The sequence below is a fragment of the Meles meles genome, chromosome 8 (genome assembly GCF_922984935.1).
Source record: "Meles meles chromosome 8, mMelMel3.1 paternal haplotype, whole genome shotgun sequence".
In the NCBI taxonomy this organism is placed as follows: Eukaryota; Metazoa; Chordata; class Mammalia; order Carnivora; family Mustelidae; genus Meles; species Meles meles.
Genome location: NC_060073.1, coordinates 21,351,517 through 21,360,954, shown reverse-complemented (window position 1 = coordinate 21,360,954; position 9,438 = coordinate 21,351,517).

Below are 9,438 nucleotides of genomic sequence, written 5' to 3'. Positions count from 1 at the left end.
AACCAATACTTGTCTGCCATCAGAGCTGAGAAGCCAGAAAAAGATTAGAAAAATCTAGAATGTCTTCTCTCTTTACCTGCCCCCCCCCACTTTTAAATCCTTTAAAGCCACCAAGTCCAGAAAAAATAAATTAATTAATTAAAAAAAAAAAAAGCCACCAAGTCCTGTCCACATAGTATCCTCTCATTTAGGCCCTGCTTGTCAGCCCTCCTGCGTGGCCTTGGTCTAGGTGCAAAGGCCTGGGTACCACGACAGCTTCCCGAATGTTCCCTGCGTCTGTCCCTTTTCACCCGGCGAAGTTTGTCAGATACCGAAATGTGTCAGGCAAGACCTAGGCGCTGGGATAGTCTTGTCCTCACCCTTGCATTCATGTGGGGGAGGGGAAGCAACAAATCACAGCCATCGCGTGGGCCACGTGGATGTGGGTGGTCTGCCCATGACCTAGACGTACAGAGAGAGACTGGGATCAGGGAGGGCCAAGAAGGCGGTTCAGTTTTAAATTTGGGGGCTGTTATGGGTCGAATTGTGTCTCTCCCACAAATGTCCTTTGTACTGCAGCATGGGACCTCGTTGTAATTCATTTGGTCCCAGTGAGCTCATCCTGGGCTAGGGTGGGCCCCTCCTGCGTCCTTATGAAAAGGGGCAATCTGGACCCCGACACGCACATGCAGAGAGTGCCCTGTGGAAGAAGAAGGCAGATTTAGGACTCGTAGCCTCCAGAGCTAGGAGACAACAGATTTCTGTCATTTAAGCCCCGTTGTTTGTGCCAGTTCATTACGGTAGCCCTGGGAGACGAACACAGCGCCAGGTGGGGCTCATTGAGAAGGTGACTTTTGAGCAACGGCGGCGTGCAGGAAGTGGAGGTGAAGGCGATGAGGTCATCTGAGGGCAGAGCAGAGCAGGAGATGGGAACCGCTGGTGCCAAGGCCCTGAGGCAGGCAGCTGCCTGTGGCGTTTGAAGAAGAGTAAGGAGGCCAGAGTGTCTTAAGTGAGAGGCTGCAGACTTGTAGGAGAGGCGATCAGGGACATGAGCGGTGAGAGGGTAGATCCCGCAGGGTCCTTTGGCCATTACACAGACTTCAGCTTTTACCCAGCCTCAGAGAGAACCATCTCGGAGTTCAGAGATGAAGAATGACAAGATGTGACTCCCATTTTAACAGGATCTCTGTGGCTGCCGGATAAGAGGAGACTGAGGGGAAGGCTAGGCACGGGGAGGGGAAAGCCGCTAGGAGCTGTGGCAGTAGATGGGGGAGCAGGAGGCGAGAGTGTTTTGGAGAAGCGGGGGGGGGGGGGGGGGGGGGGGGGGGGGGGGAGGTGGGGGTGGGGAGAAGCGGTTGGATTCCAGGCACGTTTTGGAAAGTGCAGCTAACAGGATTTCCTGACACATCAGATGCAGGGGTGAGAGAAAGAGATGAGTCAAGGATGACGTCAGGGTGTTTGGCCTGAGCAACCGGCAGGATGGAGTTGCCATCAGCTGGATAGAGAAGGCCACGGTCTTCCTGCTTCTTGTGGCTTCAGTGGGGGGAGGTGAGGAAGACCAGCTCTGGACATGCGAACCTCACGGCTTCAAGCTCCGGTTTGTCCTCCTGACGGCTGCCAGAGTTAATTTTTCTTCAAAAAGCAAGCCAACAAACAAAACCCTTAGTTGGGGGCGCCTGGGTGGCTCAGTGGGTTAAAGCCTCTGCCTTCGGCTGGGGTCATGATCCCGGGGTCCTGGGATGGAGCCCCATATTGGGCTCTCTGCTCAGCAGGGAGCCTGCTTCCTTCCCCTCTCTCTCTGCCTGCCTCTCTGCCTACTTGTGATCTCTCTCTGTCAAATAAATAAGTAAAATCTTTAAAAAAAAAAAAACAACCCTTAGTTGGCTGAGGCATGAAGTCCCAGCTCTCTGGCAGGGGTGGAATGGTCTTTAATAAAACCTGCCTGGAAACCTCTTTGCAGTCCTTCTGTCCCGACCCCTCCACGTGCCTTGTACCTCCAACCTCCTCTACGAGCCTCCTGGAGCTCCTTCATTCACCCCTTCATTTACTCCCTCAGCATTCGCTTACCATGTCATCTGCCCGACCCTGAAAGACGCATAGAGGCTACTGCCTTACACAGAGCTCCTGTTACCCACCCTGTGACATTCTCTCTGACCCCAGTGCCTTTGCATAAGCTGAGCCATTTCCACGAAAATCCCAGTCACTCTTTCTCCTATCCCTATTCACCTTCTAGGGCCAACCATTAGCCTGTCCTCTGGGAGAACTTTTGGATGCCCTGGGCTCAGGCAGCTTGGTGTTTTCCAGAGTCCTCCATCCCTCTCATCTGTGGGGGGTTTCTCCAAGGTAGAGACCTATCTTTATTCAGCCCTCTATCTCCAAATGTTTGAAAGAGGGAATGACTGAATGATTGCGTGTGTGAGTGTTAGCCAGGACTCGGAGGCTTTAATCTACACTTGGCCCATGTTGTCCTGGTCATGAACCCAGTGGAGATGCGGTAGCAGTGGGTCTCAATGCCTTTGAAGGAAGTCCTTTAAATGTCCTTTTGAAGGTTGCATGGCCTCCTAGAGAAATATGGTGGGTTCTCCAGGCTGGAATCCCTTGGAGATGGGGAGAGAGGCTTGTTGAGGGGGAAATAGGAGCCAAGGAGATGCTTCTGGTCCCAGTCAGTCCAAGCCACCAGCGCCAGCATTTGTCCCCTGTGGCCTCAGGGAAGAGCCTGGGTAACCATGGCAACGAGGCACTCCAGCCAGGAGGGGAAGAGAGCCAGTACCAGGGAGAGGCTGGTGGACCAGGCTGGGCTCCAGGACTACCGTGTGTGTGTGTGTGTGTGTGTGTGTGTGTGTGTGTGTGTGTGTGTGTGTGTGTTGGGGTTGGGGACAGAGGGCGATGTGGGGAGTGTCCCAGAGACCAGAGTGCACTGGCTGTGGGGAAGGGGGACCCTGTAAGACACAGATTCGGGGGTTCTGAGCTGATTCTCTGTCCTTGTGCTTCACACCAGCGTTCTCTGGGCCCCAGCTCCCTTCTCTGAGATTCAGGAAGGGAAGATGGAGTAAGAGGCATCAACATAGAGGCTGACGCTGGTAACAGAGAGGGAGATGCACTGAGCCAGAATGCTGAGAGGAGAGGGAGGGAGGTGGGAGGGAGAGGGAGGGTAGGAAGGAAGAAGGCATTGGGAGGGAGAGAGGGGAGAGGGAGGAGAGAGAAGGAGGGAAGGAAGGAGGGAGGGTAGGTGAGAAGAGAATGTTGGAAGGGAGGGCAGGGGAGAGGGAGGGAGGAGAGAGGTGGGAGAAAGGAATGGAGGGGAGGGAGTACAGAGCGGAAGAAGGGTAGAGGGGAAGGAGGATGGGAGGGAGGTTGAGGTGAGAGGGAGGACAGACAGGAGGAGGGAAGGGGAGGGGAGAGGAAAAGAGAAAGGAGCAGGGAGGAAGGAATGAGGGGGGAGGAAGGGGAGAGAGAGAGGAGGTAGGAGGGAGGAAGGAGGGAGGGAAGGGGGAGGGAGGGGGAAGGAGGGCACAGGTGGAGGGCAGAGGGAAGGAAGAGCAGGAGGGAGGGGAGGGGCAGGGAAGGAAGGAGCAGGGGCAGTTGGATGGAGAAAGCCCAGAGAGCAGGACAGGAAGAGAGGAGGAGAGTCAGGGAAAGTCCTCACAGGAGACAGAAAAACAGACTCAGAGATGAAGAGACACACAGGGAGATGGACAGAGGGGACCAAGGGAAAGGGCTAATGAGAGGTGGGGGTGACAGGGTGACAGGAAGAAGAGAGTGAGACTGATACGGGAGATCAGACACCGGTAGGCCAAATGGGTAGGAGCAAACGGTAGGAACCAAATGGGCCAGGGGCTACCCCACCAGAGAGAGCCGTTGGCGAAAGCCAGACCAGCAGAGCAAAGGAGAAAAGTATGAGAAAAGTCCCCAAAACACTAGGTAAAGAAAACGGAGAGAGTTGGGCAGAGAGGGGGAGGGAGGAGGTGGGGGGCGGGGTTGGGGTGGAGGTGGGGGCGGGGCTGGGGTGGAGGGGGCGGGGTTGGGGGTGGAGGTGGGGACTCCAGCTCCACCCCCTTCCCCATGCAGTCCCAGAGACAGACCCTTGTCTGCTCCAGGATGGGTCATCAGGACTCTGCCCCTGGTCTGTCCCCAGGACAGCAGCCAGGCAGGGTGTCTCCGGGGCCCAGAGGCTGCTGCGTGGGGACTGCAAGGACAGTGATGGCAGCAGCAGGGTGGCTGCCAGGGACGTTTCCTGGTGGCAGCTGCGCACCCCGGGTCTTCCATGTGTCCCTGTGCATATGTTTAGCAACCTACCTCTGCAGAACCCTGAGCTGCATTTACACGGGGTGGGGAGGAGGGGGGACCGCCTCTCTGGGGAAAGGAAGCTGGCAGTGTTTTGGATTTCAAGGTGTTGTTGCCCTCTTGCCAGGTTGGGATTCCCAGGCAACCCGCACTCCAGCTGAGTGAAAATTAAGCTACTACTGTTTTGCCGCCAAAAGATAAATTCCTCTCCAGAGGATGGCACCAGGAAAGCGACTTTTCTCTTTCAAATAACTCAATAAGTTTCCCCTGCCCCCAAGACAAAGGAGAGCTAGAGAACCCACGATGTCCTTTTTGCTTTGGCTGATGGGAAGCTCAGATCTGAATTGCAATGTAATGCATTTATAAATAGCTTCTAATCTGCGAATTCTTCACTTGAAGGGCATGGATGCTGAACTTGTATGCAAAATTACTGTCTTAGCAGGCTCCAGCTACTATAACAAAACGCCATGGGGGGCGTGACTACAACAACACCCCTTTATTCTGCACAGTTCTGGAAGGTGGAAAGTCTGAGGTCAAGGTCCCAGCAGATTTGCAAATGGCTGCTTTTTCACTGGATCCTCACATGGTGGAGAGAGGAAGCTTGGGTGTCACTTTCTCTCCTCCTAAGAGCACTAACCCCATCCTAGGGGTCCCACCCTCAAGATGTCACCTTCTAATCACCTCCCAAAGGCCCCACCTCCAGAGACCAGCACAGCTGGGGGTTAGGGCTTCAATATATAGGCATTTGGTGGTGGGGGGGAGGGGTGGCACGAACATTTGGTCCATCACGATTATATGTGTGTGTATTTTTCTGAGGAGGGGGTCCTCAGCTTTCTCATGGTCCTCAAAGACGTTCCTTTCCTTGAAAAGTTTAAGAAAAAGGGGCAGTCTGGATTAAGCTTGCCATAGCCCGTCTGTTGGTCAAGCCCCATCCCGTATCCATCCCCCTGTTGCGGCAGCTGCTGGTGGTTCCCCAAGGTGGGGGTGGACCCCCCCAGGTGGACCCCCCAGGGCCCTGTCCTCTTCCGCCACAGTCACATAACAGCAGGTGTGTACTCGGCTCCCGAGGCGGCTGAATTTCCTGTCCTTCTCTGCACCTGGACGTGGCCGTTGTTGTGAGTGGAAGTCATGGTAGGACTCCCAGGTCGTGCCTCAAGACCCTGGGTGGACCTTTCCTGCATTCACTTGCTCCTTCCCCATGGCTAGAACCTGGCGGTGCCAGGGGCTCATTTTCAAACGACAGTGACTTTGGTGGAAAGTCCTTAGAAGAAACTTGTTAATCTTGGAACTATTATATGAGGAAGAAAGGCATCCCTATGGTATTTCACGGTCGTTTGGGGCCAGATGAGCTTGATCTCATCAAATGTGCCATCCTTGAGTTCCCACAGCAGAAACATAAATTTCAAACCGGAACCACCTACTTCCCAGGCTATCCAGCATGGGGAGAAGATGCTCCTGTCCCTGTGATGGCCACCCACACGGCCTTTGCCCCTAGCTGGACTTGCCAACCTCCTAGCCCTCCAGTCCTCTTGAATCTTCTCTTCTGCAGCAATTGTCACCAACACATGGGGCCCTCGCTCAAGTTCCCCCACCCCGAGGTCCCTCTGAATACCAGGCTTCCCCGTCAAAGGCTGACATAATGGTCGAGGGCACAAGCTTTGGGCTCAGTCTGGTCAAATCCTGACTGTGTTCTGCATGGACTTTGTGACCTCGGGAAGCTCAATGAACCCCTCTGAGCCTCTGTCTCCTCATCTTTAAGTAGAGGAGATGAAGATAAAGAGGGTCGTAAAGCCCCACTCCACAGGGCTGTTACGAAGATGATATTAGAATGCATGAGAAGATTGGGGGGTGTAGGGCGACTCCCTCTGGGAATCATCTCATTCTTGTCCCCCTACATCCCATCCATCCTCTCAACTGACAGCTGCCGTCCATGGAGCCCCCTTCTCTGCCCTCCTCCCCCTGAGATCCCAGGAGCCTCTCTCCACTCTCTCCCAAGGCCAGTCCTCTTCTCATTAATTATCTGATGCTGCAAAACAAATCACCCCCACAGTTAAAGGCAGAGAAGAACTCTCCCACAGTCTTGTAGGTCAGGAACTGATGGCGTGTGACCAGGTTACTTTGGTGCGGGGCCTCTCACGAAGTTGCGTCAAGATGGCACCTGGGCCTGAGGGCATCTGAAAGTGGGACTGGGGCCGGAAGGCCTGTTTCCAAGATGGCAGACTCACATGGCTCTTGGCTCCTCACCACATGGACCTCTTCTTGTGGCAGCTGGCTTCCCCAGAGCAAGGCATGAAAGAGAGAGACAGAAAGACAGACAGAGACAGAGCCAGAGGAAGGAAGGTGGAAATCAAAATGCCTTTCACGATCTAGTCTCAGAAGTCACCCGTGGCCACTTCTGCCCCATTCTGTTTGTCGCAAGGGCATCTCTAGGGGCAACTGGGTGGCTCAGTCGGTTAAGCATCAGCCTTCAGCTCAGGTCATGATCTCGGAATCCTGGGATTGAGCTCTACTTGGGGGGGCGGGTGGTTCCTGCCCAGCAGGGAGCCTGCTTCTCTCTCTCCCCTGATGCTCCCCCTGCTTGTGCTCTGTCTCTCGCTCTCTGTCAGATGAATAAATAAAATCTTTAAAAGGGGGTCATCACTAAGTCGGGCCCACACTTGAAGGGAAGGGAGTCAGGCTCCACCTTTCAAAGGGATTTGTGGACATAAAACAACCCCCCGCGCATTGTCCCTGAAGAGGTTCTGTTTGTACTGTGAGCAGGTGCACACATGCATACCCTGTCCTGCCCACCCCCATCCACCTACCCCTACCCCTGCCCCATGCACGGGCCTCCTGTCCTATCACGGAGCCATGGTCAAGAACACTGTCCCTCAGACAGCTAAGCCTCCCTTCAGCGCTACGGCTTCCTCTTCTGTGAAGTGGGCTCTAACAGTAGGAGTAGTTGACAAGAGCTGTCTGTGGTTTGAATGAGCTGAAACACACAGCTGGGAGCAGAGCTTCTGGCTGAGAACAGATTCTGATAATTGACGGTGGTCACTGGTGCTCTCCGGGGCTGCCCTCTGACGTGACTTCTAGCACTGCCCTGTATACAGTAGGCGTGCAATAAACATGTGCCTGCCTGACCAACTTACTCTCAGGAGCCTCCTGGTGTCCCCAGGTGGCTCTAACAGACCTCCGTAAACACAAGATGAACTCGAGGAAATTTGAAGCACAAGGGCAGATGGAAGGAGATTTAAAGGAAATAAATCACGCTGCCAAGCCCCACTCACAAATGAGCCCTCCCATGAATGACAAGCCCACCTGTCCCATCTTCTCTGTCTTGTGATTTACTGTATCGGGGATTTGGGCCCAGATGGGGAGAAGGGGCACCAGGAAGCCAGGGCCAGGCTGCCTCCCTCTGCCAGTGCCGGTGATCAGCCTGAGTGTGGGGAGGAGGGTGGGCTGGAGCGGTGCAGGGAGAGGCGTTTGCACTTGGTGATGGCCTCTAGAAGACCACCCAGGTCCTAATGGGTCTCTCTCTGTCATTCCCTCGCAGGGGTGGGGCAGAGGACCGAGTGCTTAGAGGAACAGGATGCAGAGCTTCCATGCAATATTTCAAAGTTTCATTCCGAAGGAGCTGGGTAGAGGAATAAAATTCTTTCATTCATTCATTCATTCATTCATTCATTCATTCATTCACTCATTTGTTCATTCCTTTAGCAGTTGACCATAGAACCTCTGCTGTGAGTCAGGATTTAAGCCAGGCCCTTTCTCCATCTCCTAGGCGTGACCTTTAAAACTCATATATTCCAGAATGTGGACCTGTGTCTGTTCTATAGCAAACATTTTCAAACTGTTTGTTGAATGAATGAATGAATGAATTCATTACCCTACTTAAGCTCCCAGCCTCCAGAACTCCTAAAGCCAAAATTCTTTAGCTTAGCATCTCAGGGGGGACTACCTAGTTCTCTGGATCGGCTTCCTACCCCCTTCCCCACAGTCATCCCAGGAGTTCATCATATGAAGCCCTCACAATTCCCAGAGAGTTCTCACACTCTTTCCTATGCTCCTCCCTTTGATTTGAAACACCTCCCCCTTTCTTCAGCTGGTGAACTCCTATATATACTTTAAAACCTCAATGAACATCACTTGTCATGAAAAGCCTTTCTTGGCCTCTCTGGTTGCCTTTGCTGTCTCCCGCCAGAGTCTGCCACATGGAAACAAAGACGCTGAGTACACCACCTCCGCTCTCAGAGGGTCCCAGTCCAAGGCTTCATCCCCATTTTGTGTCTTCTTTGTGCTAGGCTTTGTTCTAGGTACGGGGACACAGCAGTGAACAACGCAGGACCTCCATCCACAACGAACTTATCTTCCACCACTATGAATAAGTACATGGTACAGAATCTTAGAAGACCCGAAGTCCGATGAAGATGAGGACAGGATTCGTGGTATTAGGATTGCAATTTTAAACCATGTGGCCAGGGTAATCCTTGCTGCTTGGGAGCAATGAGATGAGACCGTGTGAATCTTGTTGATATCCGGGGCAAGACTCCAGGGTGTTGGAACAGCAAGTGCAAAGGACCTGAGGGTAGGAATATCTGCATGACCGTGTTGGAGGAATGGCCAAGAGCCGATATGGTTGGAGAACAGTAAGCAAGGTGGGAGATGGGAGGATGTGATACAAGGCAAAGGGTTGGGGACAGGTGAGGCTGTGCCTGGTAAGTCATTGTTAGAACTTTAGCATTTCCTCTGAAAAGAACAAGGACAAATGCAGGCCTGACCTTTGATCAACAGTTCCCCCCCCCACCCCCCGGTTCTCATGGGCCTGTGTGGGGGTGGGGTGCTCTGGGTGGAAACAACTGGTAGAAATGGGTTCCCCTATGGATGACAGAGAACAAGAGCCAGGATTATCCTCTCTGGCAAGCTGCAGGAAGGCCAAGTGCAGAGAGGCTGGGTCTGCCTGAGCCCTTTGCCCATGTGCTCCCCCAACCCCTGGACCACCAGCACCGGCATTTTCACCTTGTCACTTCTGAGCCCAGTAGCATAAGCTGGGGTTCCCTCCCAGGCCTGGGCTTGGCCGAGTCTTCTGTGTGCCCCGTGGCCACAGGCACCCTGGGAAACTTGCTTTGGAGGGTGAGAGCACACTCCTGAATATGACACAGTAGGACGCCCCCGCCCCCCCAAGAGTGCCGTCCC